The sequence below is a fragment of the Orbicella faveolata genome, unplaced genomic scaffold, assembly GCF_042242905.1.
Source record: "Orbicella faveolata isolate gen_17 unplaced genomic scaffold, um_ofav_v1 contig_47, whole genome shotgun sequence".
NCBI lineage: Eukaryota > Metazoa > Cnidaria > Anthozoa > Scleractinia > Merulinidae > Orbicella > Orbicella faveolata.
Window position 1 is genome coordinate 19,468,182 of NW_028301577.1, and position 16,526 is coordinate 19,484,707.

General features: G+C 41.2%; 2 pseudogenes across 1 annotated transcript; both read right to left on the reverse strand.

Moving 5' to 3' along the window:
- On the reverse strand, window positions 1-1,639 carry LOC149097489 (uncharacterized; annotated as a pseudogene).
- A 930-nt stretch (window positions 1,640-2,569) lies between these two features.
- On the reverse strand, window positions 2,570-14,705 carry LOC110067004 (uncharacterized; annotated as a pseudogene). Its single transcript, XR_016204364.1, has 5 exons — window positions 14,701-14,705; window positions 14,515-14,566; window positions 11,214-11,320; window positions 9,383-10,306; window positions 2,570-4,771 (listed from the first exon to the last, which is right to left on the reverse strand). The product of XR_016204364.1 is annotated as an uncharacterized LOC110067004 (transcript).
- Window positions 14,706-16,526: the final 1,821 nt, after the last annotated feature.

Below are 16,526 nucleotides of genomic sequence, written 5' to 3' on the forward strand. Positions count from 1 at the left end.
TTGGGTTAATTATAGGATTTTATTTAAATCTCACATAAACTTTACACACCAGTTGGAAAACAGTTTACAGAAAGTCAATGTACAACGTGCTATTTAACAATTATTCCATGAGCGCGCGTTGGATATGAGATGGTAAATAGCCAACGAGGCCCGTAGGGCCGAGTTGGCTATAACCAATCTCATATCCAACAAGCGCGAATGGAATAATTGTTTTATTAAATTCTCAACCTTCGGTTTTGCTAAATTTTTATTTAAGTTTAAGAAACGACCGGAAAGTGAGGTGACTTCCGGGCGCCAAAACTACATGATCTCATGATCACATGATGAGTGCACCGCCGTGCGAACAGTTGAATGAAAAATCAAAAGCGAAGCAAATTACCGTTGAACTGAATTTACAGTAATCCAAACTTCACGGTCTGTTTTGTACTGGTAAAAACCTTACTGCAGTGTCCTCAAGTGTTCAAAGTTCAAACTCATCGGGAAGAGTAATAATTGTGGACATTTACACTACAGTTGTAAAAATACTGCGGAAAGCTTCTCTGATCGCCATGCCGTGAAACGGAGGTTGAACTGGTGGAAAAATTATTTTCGACAAGAACTGCTCTCCCGGACTCTTGATGGGGAAATTCGTCTGGGATTGGTCTGCTCTGCTGCTGTATTTCGTTTTCCTTCCCCTGCACTGAAGTGGCACTACCAGAAGACGCATTTCCAATGAAATGACTGAGAGCGAGTGACATCTTCTGTTGTTGTTCCATCGAAGGCCGCTCGTTTTAGGACTCAACTGCCTGGTCAGACTTGTGTCCCGTTATGGACTTGATGTGCCTCGTCTCGCAATTATGGTCGGAAAGCGCTGTGACAGATGTAGCTCTCAGGCAGTGGTTTGTGAGATGTGGTTCTATACCTGCTCGCTTTGACATCTCTTTCATCATGTTGTCGAGCGTAGTTGTACCCAGAGGTGCGCTGCAAAACCAAATTTTGTCGGCTGCGGGATTGAACTTCTTGCTTTGACCATCTCTTGGTCTCTGAAACAGAGCATCTGACGTTGGATTGAGATGACCCAAGTAGTTCTTTCAGATGCCGGGACGGAAAATATCTTCGCATCCGATTCATCCTCAGCATCTGCGAGGCCTCCCTGGTGATTTTTTGTAGCCGGCAAGGAACCAGGCTGACTTCTGTTCAGTTCGTAGTATTCAACCCCTTGTGGAGTTTTTCGTAGAGAAAGTATTGCGGGTGTCAACTGTCGCTGGTTTTCACGTCCCCGTCTTCCAAAAAAGAGGCCGAGGTAGAACCAAGCCGTCCTCTGTAACTGGGCAGGATTCAAACTGTCGGCTGGGCCGAGTTCGCCGCTCTCAAATAGTTTCTTCACCTGCTCTTTCGAGATTGCGTTTTTGTGAACGACGCCAGCTATTTTACCCGTTTTCCTTAGGTCTTTCACGAAAGCGTCCAAAACTTTATTTGCCTCAGTGAAAGCGGGGTCAGAGATTATGGAAAACGGTTTGTTGTGTGGCGGCGAGCGAAGAAAACGATCAATGGCGGCTCTTATGGATTTCGTGGATGAACTCTTATAATATGTGCCATCTTTCTTCCTCGCTGACGTGTAAAAGCACTTCAAACAAACGTTCAGCTCTTCTTTTGGCATTTCTTGTATTGATTTTGAAAATGTGGTGCCACCAGGACTAGCAAGCCACTCTGTAACATTAAGGTAAATATTGTTGTTGTTGTTACGTAACCTTCATGAATGCGTAAAATCTCGACGGTCGTATTTGAAATTTTGCAACTTTTAATTGAAAATTAACGGGTACGTACCGTTAAATAATCTCATCCCGAACTTTGTGGCTTTTTTTGTTGTTTCTGGGACAGCCTTGTCCATGATTTCTTGTATTTCTTCCGTGGATAGCTCACCAAATCTGCTTTTTTTCATCCATTTTTTTTTTTTCTGTCGACGAAACTTGGCTTCCCGGGAAAAATTTTATGCTGAACGACATTTGCCGCATTCATTTCCATATAAGGTCAAACGCAGGTATAATGGCTGGTAACCGAGATCTAGTGAACCAATCAGAAAGCTATAATTGCATTATCCGAGGTTGAGAATTTAATAATCAGTGATATTATATCTTATGTCGCTAGGGCCTCCTGCGGATTTGGTTAACGAGAGAGCAAGGGAACAAGGGATATTTGTTTAGATTAATTTGAGAAAACAAGGGATTTCTCTGCTATTAATAGGAACTTGACCAACTTTTGAACTCCTGATGTATTACAAGGGAATAAAATTAGGCGAAAAAGCAAGGTTTTTGATTGACCAGTGGAACATGCACATTTTCCCTTTCCCTCTGTCCAGGAGGCCCTAGGCTCGGTACAAATTTTGCACTACATTGTACATCAAGAATTGGAATAAAAATGACTTGAATCTGATTTCACAACTTTGTTGGTGCAGCATACGTTAAGATATAGAGGGAGAGAAGTAAAACTCTCTCCTTCCTTAACCCAGTCTCCGACATTTTAAGCTTAAGTCCCGCGTTAAATTTTCACTCATGAGTGATTTCCACAACTCAAGTTAATAGACAGAATATCATTTTCAAACTTATATTTACCCGTTACAACTATAAGTAACTATAATGAATACTAAAAACTTACATGTATGTTTTATTAGTCTTTATAGGCTGATTATAACCTTGCCAATCTAATCAAAAAAATGCCAAGCAATAGCAATACATAAGGAGAGCTTTCCATTTGACCAAACGATTTAGTTCAGAAGGTTTAGAACTGAATTAAAAGGTTAGCAAATTCCTTGAGAAAGTTTCCAGAAAACCTGAAATCTGCTAAATGTACGAATGTGAATCATTCAACCATACTTTCTGGCAATTCCAAGAGCAAAATGGAATGGAAATTTTAAGGCAGAAATTTTTGAAAACTTGGGTACACCGTGCATAGTTTTGCAAAATTTTCAGCATCATTAACCCGTTTAGTACAGTTAACCAGAAGATTCTGTTTCATTGGCAACTTGAAATTTTCAGAAATTTCAGCCGAGCTTGTTTAGTCAAATGGAATGCACCCAAACTTTAGAATGTTTTCAGTTGACATTTTTCTGTGCTACCATGCAAACTTTTCCTTGGGAGAGAAAGAAATGTGTGATGAGGCCAAACAAACAGAAAAAAAAAAAACAGACTGAGGAAAAAACAAGCAACTGTTAGGATTCAAGCCAGACAGGTGCACATTGTTTTGGGGAATTATGCAGAAATAACCACATTATGGCTCGTGAATTGTCAATAATTAAGCTAGCTGTATTACAGCATGAGTGCAGCATGACCACCAGCAGTGGCTTGTAAAGACTATAAACTTCTGGCGTTTGTCACTCCAATCAGAAAGAGAACAGTCAAAGTGAAAAAAAAAAGAAAAACAGTCAAACTCCAGATTCCTTTTTCTGGTTTTTCGCTTACCGATTTAATTTTTCCGCGTACAACGAGCACGTGGTTTGGCACACTAGTTCCCAGATCGCAGTTCCAAACGAAAAAGTGCGGTTACTTCGAATTGTATTTGCACGAACTTTCAACAAAACGTGCAGTTTTCACATAATCCGCCAGCTGCCCGGCTTTTTGCTCTAGAATGGGGGCAACTATAAACAGTGTTTCTTCACCAGTCGAGAGAGGAGTCCTCAAAAGGTAAGAAACTACGAGTTTTCTGTGGCTATGTGGGTTCAAACGTTCTGTTGCTGTGTTTACGCGTAAATTATTTGTTTCAATTCGTACGCGGCCAGTTCACAAAAACGTACGGAAACAAAACACCCAAAGATTTTGCACTACACGGAATCACTAATTAAGCGTAAGAAAGAGTTATAACAATATTTGTCCCCCTTATTGACTGCTGGGCAAAAAAGCTAAGTATGGAACGCAATAAGTTTTTAGACGTCCTCGATTATTCTCATATATATTCAAGTTGTTCAAGGAAAATCTTCACCAGGGGTAATCGGTTCGATGTACAGCGGTCGCAAAACAAAGCGTAGATTACTCTCAGTCATCCCCAGCTATGGTTATAGAAAAAGTTTGACTGCTAGCACAAAGAAATGTAAAAAAATGTAAAACTCTTTTTTAAAACTTAAAAAAGGCACCTGGACCCCAGTCCTCATCAAGGGCCCAATCCCGTTTCCGACCATAACCCCGGCCCTTACCCTTACCCTTACCGCTGCCCTTACCTCGGTCTTCATCCTTGACCTTACCCTTGCCTCGTCCACTTCCACCTGGTAATACAGAGTCGTCTTTCACGAGGCCAGCCAGTATCTTATTGTAGGCGTTGACTTCGTCATTCATCTTCGATATACAAGTCGATGAGAATTGCTTTCCAAAAGTTACAGATTTGCAGTGAAATTGCTCAAAAAACTGCCGTACATCTTCTATGTCTTCGTCCGGGATCTTCGTCTTTCCTTGCTTTCTGTAGTCCATCCACCCTTTCGCCGCGTATTCAGGATTTGAGAAGTCTTCTGCATCGAACTCCACCAATCCGACTCTCTTACTGGCTGGAAGGCGTCCACTGATACGTTTCATGGCATTGAACATTCTCCACATGTACTTGCTACTCTTCAGTAAGCACTCCTCCAGAGCGTCGCAGTGGTGGTACTCTTTGTTAGCCTCGCCCCAGTTTTCAATCATGGATACCCACAGGTCTACAGTTGACAGCGATATTGATTTCTCCATTTGTGTGACTCCCACAACATGGCGTATAGCACCACGGGTGTGATAAGCCTCTGCCGCGTAGATCAGGGCCTTGGCGAGATCATCTTGCGGGGACAAATACAAAATGATAGTTTAGCTTACAGATACTACCGAAACAAACTAATCATTCGCCACTGAAATCGACGTCCGCCAGTGATACACAGTCACGTTTAAAGGAGCTCAGTCACGGTATTTATAGTTATTTTGGCTACCCACAAAATTACCTTTAAATTGATGGAAACCTGAAAATAGTAGTTTACTAAGATAGAAAAACACCAAAGAGATAACAATAAACCACAAAGGAACAAGGATGGTTAAGGATGGAGAAGATTGACACGGATTACAAACGACGAAGTTCTGTCTTGAAAATTTTAGTTAAACTTTTAGCGATACGCAAACTGTGAGGAAGCTCCTCTAACTGTTTAAGAACGTCCTGGATTTTGGGCTGAGACATGAAGAGGCTGCAGTCACTTTCCTAGAGCCTGCACGTTTTCGGCAGCAGTTGCCGAAGAAGGTCACGATTGGTCTGAATGGGTTTTGAGCGTGAAATTAAAATTAAAAAATAGACAAGCTGAGAAAACAATGAACTAAATACATGATAAATAGGAGTAACAAGTACATTTTCCCAAAAACGCCATTTAACTACGTAACAATTTCGTTCTTCACGCAAAACTCTGTTGCCTCAACATTGTTCAATTGGCTTTTCTCACTGATTATTTTCCACAACAAATGGAGTCCGGGAAATTAAAGTTCTCGCCCAACACTTCTTTTATGAAAGGATACGTTACACTGTAAGCCATCGATGTTGTTGTTACCGTTTTATAGGGATTGCGTGACATCCGGGAGACTAAGTATGTATAAATTACACCATGTAATCTAGTTGGTTTTCGAAGTCGTCGATCGATTGTAATCGGAGGTTTTATCCTGAGTTTTACCTAGGAGTTTTAGTATTAAAATCGTTGAGTTTCAAGAGTTTTGAGTCAAGTTGATAGTGGAATCAACATTGGTCCTTCGGACGCAGGATTATCGCCTCGGTGGAGACTGTGGATGTCTTGGAGTCGAAATATTTGGAATTTGCAGGAGTGAAATTTTGCCGCGTGTGTAACACCGAAGAGCAAGAAGTTTATTTGTATTGTCGGAAGTATGGAAAATCTGGAGAAGCTTAAAAAGGATAAACCAAATATTTGAACGAGTTAGCCGTGGAATTATCAGTGGAAGCGCCGAAGAGCGAAAGAATTGTGGATAGGCTGGATGACATCGAAAAGAGACGGGACGAATTGCTGGAATTACAGGAGAATCTTCAAGCCTTGTACAAAGAAAAGAAAGAAACGGCGAATGAAGCGTCAATTGAGGAAGAAGCCGATGGTATAGTCGACCGAGTGGATAGCGAAACGAGGGGAGCTCGGTTGTTTTTAGCGAAAGGAGTGGCTAAGAGTAGCGAAGGAAATTCCAATGCTCAGAGCAAAGGCGGGAATTTGGATAACTCGAGTGCGAAGGATAGTCACGTGGCCGACCCAAACAAACAGCTCGAGCGGATTCGAATTCCTAAATTTTCGGGCGATAAGATGAAGTATTCTTCTTGGTGGGCAGCGTTTTCAAGTTGCGTTGATGAAACTTCTTTATCACCACAATTTAAAATGTTGCGGCTGGAAAGTTGTTTGGAAGGCGAAGCGGCGGCCACGGTGAAAGGTTTGGGTTATTCGTCGGCGGCTTATGAAGCAGCAAAAACGAGATTGAGTCGAAAGTATGGAGGAAATCGGCGACAGGTTCAGGCGCATATTGATGAGATGAAACCTTTTAATGCAGAACACCCTCGAGAGTTGGAAAAATTTGCTGACCTAGTGGAGAGGACAGTGGTTACTTTAAAGGAAAATAAACATACCTCTGATCTATATGCTATTGTGCTAGAGAAAATTCTCCAATCTCTACTCAGCCAGTACTACAAATGGGTTAAAGAAAAGGGAAAACTGGAGTCTCTTGAGGAATTACGAGAATGGGTCCCAGAGGAAGCGGAATACCAAGTTCAAGCATCAGAGGTGAAGAACGGTGTTTCTAGTGCAGGAGGAAGGCATGTGAAATGGCCACGGTCCACTGGAGACAAGCGTGACCCCCCATGCAAGGTGTGCAACCAAAAACACCTAATTTGGTGCGAGGTGCTCAAAGGAATGGAAAATAAGAAGAGGTGGGAAACAACGAAGAAGCTTGGCCTGTGTTATCGTTGCTTAGGAAAAGGGCACCTGGGTGAGGAATGTCGTTGGAGCAAAGAGTGTGGTATTGATGGGTGCAAGGAGCATCACCGCCAGATACTTCATCCAAAGAAAAATCTGCCTGATTTCACGGAGGGGAATCCCGATCCATCTAATGTGAATGGAAACAAGTCAAGTACGTATGGAACAGTAAAGGAACATGAACAAATTTGCTCAGCTCTCAAGATATCCACACACGAAGTGACATACTGGGTGGACAGTGTAAACGTGGGATACTGGATCCGAAGTCAAAGCAGAGAATACAAGCCGTTCGTAGCTCATCGAGTGGGGGAGATCCACGAGTGTTCAGCTCCATATCAGTGGCGCTATGTACCCACAAAGGTAAACCCAGCGGACCATGGAACGAGAGGCCTGACAGTGAAAGAATTAGCAGACACAAGTCAGTGGTGGAATGGACCTGAGTTTCTAAAGAGGTCAGAAGAAGAGTGGCCTGAGTGCAAGTTCGATGCGCCAACGTCTGAAGAGAGTCTTGAGTTGAAAAGAGGAAAGGAAGTGTCAGCAAAGGAGACTTGTAGCTATGAAATTACTAGGGGAGGAGAAAAGAATCCTGGCGGCCACAATGCCAGAGAGGAAGGAGTTTGGCGGTTAAATCCCTCAAGATATGGTATCGGGTTAAACAGAAAGGAGAACTGGAACTTGGCTTGTCTCTCGGAAGAGTGAGAGCCTGGGTACACCGATTTACTGCAAACTGTAGGAGACCAGTCGATCAAAGATTGAAGGGCGAACTTACGCCATTGGAGCTTCAAGATGCCGAAGAAGCTATTATTAAGGAAGTGAAGACAGAGGCATATGCAGCAGAGAGGGATGCACTGAGAAGAAACAAGCAGATCCCAAGACGAAGTACACTGGCACCGCTGAACCCGGTATTGGTTAATGGAATTGTGAGATCAAACACAAGATTACAACATGCCGTTAATCTTCCCTACGAGGTGAAGTGTCCAATCATTCTGCTGAAGAGGAATCAAGTAACAGGACTGATTGTCAAGTACTACCATGAATCAGAAGGTCATCGGATGGGGCTTAACTATACCATCAATCACCTGCGCACGAAATATTTTGTGGTCCATGCACGGGAACAAGTTAAAAGGGTAACGAGAGAGTGTTTGGAGTGTGCAAAGCGATTTCGATCGAGGCCAGCTTGTCAGCAGATGGCACCATTACCAAGGATCAGACTACAGCAGTCATCTAGACCCTTTACCAACTGTGCAGTTGATTTTGGGGCACCCTACTTGACCAAGCAAGGACGGGGCAGAGTACGAGCAAAGCGATATTTGTGTTTATTCCTCTGTCTACAGACACATTGCTGCCACCTGGAGCTAGCCTCGTCCTTGGACACTGACGCATTTCCCAATGCATTTGTACGTATGACAGCTAGGAGGGGATGGCCTCACCAGATGTTAAGTGATAATGGGACAAACTTTGTAGGCGCGTCAAATGAGCTAAAGGACAACAATTGACCAAGACAAGATACAACGGATGACCTCCAACAAGGGTGTGACGTGGAAATGGAATCCACCAGATGGGCTGCATTTTGGCGGAGTTTTGGTGACGCAGAAGTAAACGATGAAGAGTTAGAGATAATTTTTATCGGAGTGGAAAGCCTACTTAATTCAAGGCCTCTTACAACTGTAAGTGACGACCCAAATGACGACCTGATATTGACTCCAAACCATTTCCTAATTGGACAGATGGGGGGCGATTTTGTGCCTGAGGTTGTCAATGACACACCTTTCAACCCAAGGAAGCGTTGACGGAGAGTTCAAGAGCTTACGAGACACGTTTGGCAACGGTGGATGCGAGAGTATTTGCCACATGTTGGATCGAGACCAAAGTGGTTCTTCTCTGCAGATAACATTAAAGTCGGAGAGGTTGTTGTCATTGACCCTACTGCTGCCAGACGGAATTGGAAAGTAGGACACATCGAGCAGACGTATCCAGGTCCTGATGGACTTGTGCGAGTGGTGGATGTACGAGTCAAGGACAAGGCCCTAAAGCGACCAATCACCAGAATCTCTCCCCTTGAGATTCAAGACATTTAAGACGACATTTAAGACACAAAGAGTCTCGTCGGTTGATTTCTAGTTTCGACCTAAGGACAATTTCAGAACAGTTGCATGTACAGTTTTGTAATTTTCGAATTACAGATCCCCTCTGCAATTCGGGAGGGGAAGAAATGTTGTTACCGTTTTATAGGGATTACGTGACATCCGGGAGACTAAGTATGTATAAATTACACCATGTGATCTAGTTGGTTTTCGAAGTCGTCGATCGATTGTAATCGGAGGTTTTATCCTGAGTTTTACCTAGGAGTTTTAGTATTAAAATCGTTGAGTTTCAAGAGTTTTGAGTCAAGTTGATAGTGGAATCAACAGATGTTCTTATAAACAAAAACTGTGGGTATATAATTACCGAGAAAGGCTGGTTTATATCCGCCCTCCTCTGACATCCCTTTGACGTACTTCGCGTACTCCCTATTGTGAGCTGTTCTTAACGCTTCCTGGGAGTTCAGCAGGCGTCCAAGTTTCATTGGTGTTGCAGCATTCATTTTCTTGAAGGTGTCCAGCCAAAAGTCCAGCTCACCCTCGGATTTCTTGGCATCTTTCATAGCCATCTTGGCTCCAACCTTCATCTTTTGAAAGAACGTCTCGTTGTACTTGAAAACCTTGTAGTAGGCGCTGGCCAGCTCCTGCATTTTATAGTATGTCGTTTTTTCGTTGTACTCTACACCACTGGAAAAGCCAGTTGGCAGGCCGGCAAACAAAAATTGCATGGCGTATTCAAGTGTGAAAGCGTAGACATTGGTGTCAAACAACCTCCGACGGTTTCCCAAATCCGTCGGCACCTTGAAAATAGTTGTTGAACTTCTCTGTCAAATAACCAGCATCTTTTCCAATCAGCCCCATATCGTAGTCCGAGGTACAAGAGGCACCCCCATAAGGTTTAGGATAACACACGGAATCAGGGATCTTTGTGTCTTTGTCAGCATTTCTCTCACAAGGAACAAGCTTTCCGTCGCTTTGTGTGTAAAGAACGTGTGTCACCAACAGGTATCTAGCGGCTGTGATGTAGAGGAGTTCAAGGCAGCTGTCCTTTGAGCGGAATGCGGGGTTGTTTTTTGTAGTGTCCCAGTTGTTGTGCTGGTGAAAGAAGCTCTTTACTCGATTTGCCGCGCTGACAAACTCATCGGTCCCGAGATGTTCTTTGAAATCAGGTTGCTCGGTCCACGCGTCCATTGCGGGGTCTTTTACAAATCCATAGCGGTCCACAATTTTATCCTTTATCCAGGGAATTTCTCCGTCATCTTTAGGGTAACTCTGGTACGAGGCTAGAAATCTTAAAAAATAAAGATAAAGTTCGAATTCGTTGTTTATAAAGCACTCCGGGGATTATCGTTATTAACCAACATAGTATATAGGGCAGGGGGTTGGGGTGATGGGGTGATGGGGTGGGAAGCTAACTCCCGATAGCCGTCACGTTGGTCAACAATTTGCGATGCACGGTAGCTATGTGGTCTATCAGGAGCAGAACAGGCAGCCAAGACGAAAATTCTCGGAGAAGCAGCTTACCCTAACAGCCTAACATTCCACCACGTTGGAAAGTTAGATTCTAGGGAATGTTCACTCTGTATTCTGACGTGTTAGTAACACAAGCAAACCCATATTTGAGTGTTTTGTTTCACAATGCCTTGTAATGTGTAAAGATCTGAATAAAATTCATCACTGTACATAGGATTTGAATCTCCAAAGCTTCATATCCGTGCTTGGATTCTAAGAGGGAAACAAATATGGCGGCTCTTGGGAATATGGCGTTTCGTATCATTTTTTCGATGTACATTAAAATTCATCTTGACTGTGAGGTCTAGAAGAGTCACAAAAGTAATGAATGGAACTGAATGGACACACTTATTCAATTTAGTTTGTTTTGCCATTCAGGCTCGCCATAAAGCTGTATTTTTTATCATATAAATGTCTAACGTAGCCTGTTGGTTTAAATAGGCCATTTCCAAATTACCTTTAGCCTCTTTCTGAAAGCGAGTCTTTGATGCCCATCCGTTCATATGAAATTGACGATTCATTCACTTGTAAATAAAATTCATTTTCATATGAATGGTTGTGCACCAGGCCTCGCTTTGATAGAGAGGCTTAAGGCAACTCAGAAGTGGGTAATTATACGATACATTTATGCCGTAAGCAGTAATCATTATTATCAAGGTGAACAGATCAAATAAATTAATACATACGCCTCATCAAGTAGGTTTCCTTCCAGAGGTTCAACGAAGTAATCTGGGTTGTCGTCGACCTGGGCCACATCGTTGTAGACTGATATCGGGTACAGCTCGCCTCGAACCTGACATTAAGACCAGACACTGATATGAATGCTTTAATTTAAAATCATCATTAATTTCAGTAATACTTCATAAGGAGCAAACTTATTCCAACTTTCTATACATTGAGTTATTTTGTCCATGTGCAAAATTACCTTTCAATTGAAAGAAACCTGAAAATAGTAGTTTACTAAAATAGAAAAAACCGAAAAGAAGATAATAAACCGTAAAGGAACAAGGATGGTCAGGGATGGAAAAGATTAAGACGGATTACAAACGACCAATTTGGGAAATTTAGCCTAAACTTTTTAAGAATCGCAAACCCGGCGTTAAGACCGTGACGTCGCTCCTTTAAACATTAATGTCATGACACCCTTGTTCTCAGGCCCTCTCTCAACAGTGTCCAAGCTGTATCAAAACTAGAAGTGACGACGTTGGTTTTTGCGCGGGTTGGCCATATCCTTTTTTTTTTGCCCCCTTATATTCACGTGAACGATTTACTCATCACAAGCTCGGATGTGTTTTATGACGGCATGACATACCTTTCATCACAGATTCGATGTGATTCACCACAAATCCGATGTGTTATTTCATCATCCGTACATTTTAGTAAATATCTTCCAACGTAGATCTATACAATTCGTTTTATTTGATAGAGCAATGATGCTCCGCTATCGCAAGATATGAAAAAAAATTACAAAGAAAGTTGGAAATCCTACCACTCCTCCATGAACCAACATGAAAGCCAAAAAACTCGCAAATATCATTTTTCAAGAACCTGTAAATGAAGATGAAAGTTGGGATTAGTCAAGAAGAATTTAGACGGCGAAACTGGAAATGATGTTTTTAGTGAGAGGTGAGGTCCATCGGGGTTCAGTTGCAAACAAAGAGAAGAAAGAGAACATGACAGTGGAACCTGGTTAATGGGAACACCAAAGGGACACGCTAAGTGTCCGTATTATCCGGGTGTCCGTATTATATGAAACGGGCTCTCAGAACTGATAAGCGTCACAGACGCGTGCCCACATAAAGACTGAAGAATTCAACTTTTAAGCAACAGAATGATGTTCAATGCTTTGTCTGCAATTTAAGTTCAAACGCAAAAAATCTTACGCTTATTCCAATAATTACTCGGCACGTACTCAAAGGTGATGTTCTCTGGTCAGTTGTAAACGCGGGTAACTTAACTTTAATGAAAAAGCATTAACCAATAAGAAGTTTTCATTTTATAATTGGATACAAATAGCGTATGATCGTTACAAATTAACACAAACAGCGACCTACAGTGGACATAACCATAAAAATGCAAGCCAGAATGTGTTTGATATATTTGTCTATTTTTTATTAAATTATTAAGGGAAAACTTGTTTTTTGGCGCAGGAAGTATAAATTATCGGAGCAGCCATATTATAATCGTGAGATATTTCAGGATATTTCGATGCTGATCAAATTATCCTTTCTCCTTATATTGTGTTATCAACTGATACTTTAGAAGAAAACCTTGAGTTCATATTCCATTGAGTACCATCACCTTCGGGATTTTTCAGCTGTATTTACTGTTGCCTTGGTTCATTTTCTTTTGGTATGAACCAAGATAATGAAATAAAATTGAAATCTAGTTTTGAAAAGCGCTCTTCCTGGAAACAGTGATTCTAGATTCAATAACTTACCGTGATTTTGTTGTTTAATTTTACAGCTTAACCTTACTCATTTTGTCGCCCTTTTTGGACATTTAAATACGGTTGTTAGATTGAAAGTCATATTTTGATCACATTTTACACAAAGGTGAGAAGAAACGTGCCCATACCACAAATAACATAGTGGTGGCTCCTTGAATATGTTTGAAGTTGAGAGTACGGACAGTCAATAATATGGAAAAAGGCGGGTCCAGAATATAGGAAAGGCCAACCCACGAAGTTGGGATTGTACAATAGTTTTCTTGTAACACTTTATGCTGTTAGAAATTTTTAACAACAAATTTTACTTTTTAACTTAGTATTATCCTTGAGTTTTAATCAAAAGAAACAAAGATTGTAACTTTTATGTTACCCACGTTGGTAATACTTTATCTTGGTCAACCACCTAGGAATAGTTGGTTAAAATCTAACTAGAAAATCCTTTGGTCACTGTGTTTAGCTTCGAAGGCAAACTGAATACGCTAAATAGCTTTGCGCGCAATCGCAATAGTACTTAATGCGAACTGCGCATGTTATTGCATTAGCCTCAAACTAATGAATTGACAGTTTGACAGTGATTCGTAGATCATGTGGTTGTCTCTCCAGTTTAAGGATACCGTATACCTTTGCAGGTGTCCCACGGCCAAGCGATGTTGCGCGTCCGGTTTAAACTGTAGATGCCTAAACCCCCATATCAAATTAAAGCTTACAGAGCTGGCCATCAAACTATATCAAGAATTTTGAAATAAATGCTATAAATGCGACCGTCCAAATCACCTTTTGAAAGCTACAAGTCGAAGTGAATTTTGTTTTTCGCTTATTTCATTTGTTCCTCAGGTTCTGGACCCTGCGCATCGGGAGTCCACAACATTTTGACCACTGTGATAACGCATATCGTTGTCGATAAGAGTACAGACAACGCTAAAACCAAATTCGATTTGTTAAATGGAGTGACCGAAGAGAAATTGCTCTCGGAGAAAAAATATTTCGAAATAAAAAAATCGCAGACGCGTTTTAGTTGTTTAGATATCAAACTATAAACTACAGTCCAAATTTGAGGGCAAACAAACAAATTTTCTTTGACTTGTAGGGCCCCAAAAGATGATTCGGAAACTCACATTTAGAGGTCGTGAAAAGTTTGACAATCATTTTATTTCAAAATTCTTGGTATAGTGTGGTAGCCAGCTCTATAAGCTTTAATTAGATATAGGGGTGACGTAGGTACCGATCTACAGCTTAAACCGAACGCACTATATCCCTTGGACGCGAGACACCTCTAAAGGTGCCCTGAAGGTATACGGTAACCTTAAAAAGATCGTGTGAAGTGACTTGTTCGTAAGAACAGTTGGTAGCGGTTGTTGCACTCCCTTATAGTAAGAAGTTGATGAACAAAGACTGAACTAAAAAGTGAAGTGACAAATTTGACAAGTGCTGGAGTAACAGCTAATTCCCCCAAAAGTTGCCTCAACACAGTGTCTATAAAGCGAGGTTAAGCGAGCTATCTATTTCGTCGCTGCCTTCTTACAACTCAAAAAACGTACCTGTGATGGCGAACAGAAAGTCTTAATGAAGTCAACTTCTATCACAACAAATCTGTAATTTGAATTTAACCAGATCTAAGTTTTAAAGTGATGTACGGTGGTATTTTTGTTTGACACAGACAGCAGTTCAGATAATAGAGACAGCTATAGATCATATGATCTAACAAACGCCCCGTTTAGGTTTACCTCATAACTGATGTCATGCATTTAAAATGCATATGAGCTAACCAAATACTATTGCATGTGCTTTATAAATATTTTTTTCCGTAGAAAACGCTGTAAACGGCGAATGCTAGTTCGATTTAAGTCCACTAAGCAAACGTTCATATTCTTTTACGTTGAATTTTCTTTATGGAACGGTTAAAGTCAATTCTTCATTAAGAAACTACTTAGGCAGCAAACACGACAAAGGAGTTAGCTGGTTCTCTAGCGATTGAATTCTCGCCACAAGCTGATTATGCTTTTAACGGTTGATACACATATAAATTTTAATTGTATGACAAATTGGTCCAAAATGTAAAGGAGAACTCTAACTTGTTCCTAGAGCAGTATGAATGTTGCCGCTAAGACAGAAAGGCTTGCGTTACACCTTGTCCAAAGTTGTTAACTAAGTCACAAAAGTATGCAAAATCACGTAATTTCTGAGAAAAAAAGTGTCACATTTGGAGCGTTGTTTTGCGAAGAAACTCTTTACTTGTTGGTTGATTTTTTTGTCAAGATTTTGACAAGAAATCACGAGAAAGACTTACAACTCAATTAATTGGCACTGAAATACGATACTGTCTTTAGAAGCTGATCTTCTTTGAAGTCTTTAAACTCTTCTTGCCTCTAGATCGGTCTTCCGCCTGTTTTGAAGATGGGCGCCTTCAGCTTGGGCTTCGTACAACTCACAATTACACAAAATACTCCTGTATTAAAGCATTGCCGGCTAAGAACCTCAGACAATGCTGTTTGTGCTTTTAGAAAGGTTTCCAGACCTGTTTCTGGGCTCATCTACCAGGAGCTCTCCATTTTCTCGCTTTTTCGTGCATAACAGCTCGAAAAAAACTTTTTCTAGTTTGCTTTGTGGCTCTTTAGTGGTAGCTTAAAAACTGGAATCTTTGATTTTCCAAACCGCTGATGTCTCACAGGATTATAGGACTGTTTAGATGGATTATCGATCCTTCCTCATGCCATCTCGTCGAATTCATAAAATAAATTCCACAAACACGTAACGATGTTCTTCGCACAACAACACTGGTCTAACACTACGATGTCGACGAAAACGGCCATAACTATTTTTTTAGTTAGAAATTGCGCAGTTTTCCGTACTTTTGTGATTCAGTCCACAAATTTAGATACGCTGTAACGCAGGTCTTCAATGCGTGAACTATATGAAAATAACTTCCCATGTGTGGAATTTAATAAGGTTTAAGACAATCACAGAATTATGTGCATCGCTTTGCCTGTTTTAATTTTTTGTCGTGAAACGTCGATCCAAGACAGTTTTGTCCAGCATACTAAGCAATGACAACGGCGACCCCGACGACAACGCCTAATAGAAAGGGAATTGATATTTTACTTTCGAATTTCGCAATTGTGTAGATCTGCTTGGTGCGCCATTGGTCTCAGAACTTGCTCAAGCTAAATATGTAACGCCAGCGTCCAATTGCAAATGAAAATACGAAAAATTAGCTGCCGTCGTTCGCGTTCTCCAAAATACGAAGAACTTAGTCATTTCACGTTGTTGTTGTGCAGAGGACGGCAAAGAAATGTACAAAGATTTATAACGCACTTGCACAGCCATTGGTCTTCTCATTAAGCCTTTTCTTTGGTGGCGTTTTCGTTGCCGTTGCCGTCGTGGTTTGCTCTCTAGTGTCTGTAAAGCGAGGTTAAGCAAGGTGTCTTTTTTGTCGCTGCCTTGTTACAACTTAAAAAACTTACCTGTGATGGCAAACAGAAAGTCTTGTTGAAGTCAATCCCTAAACGCTTCGATTCTCTCACAACAAATCTTTAAGTTGAATTTAACCAGA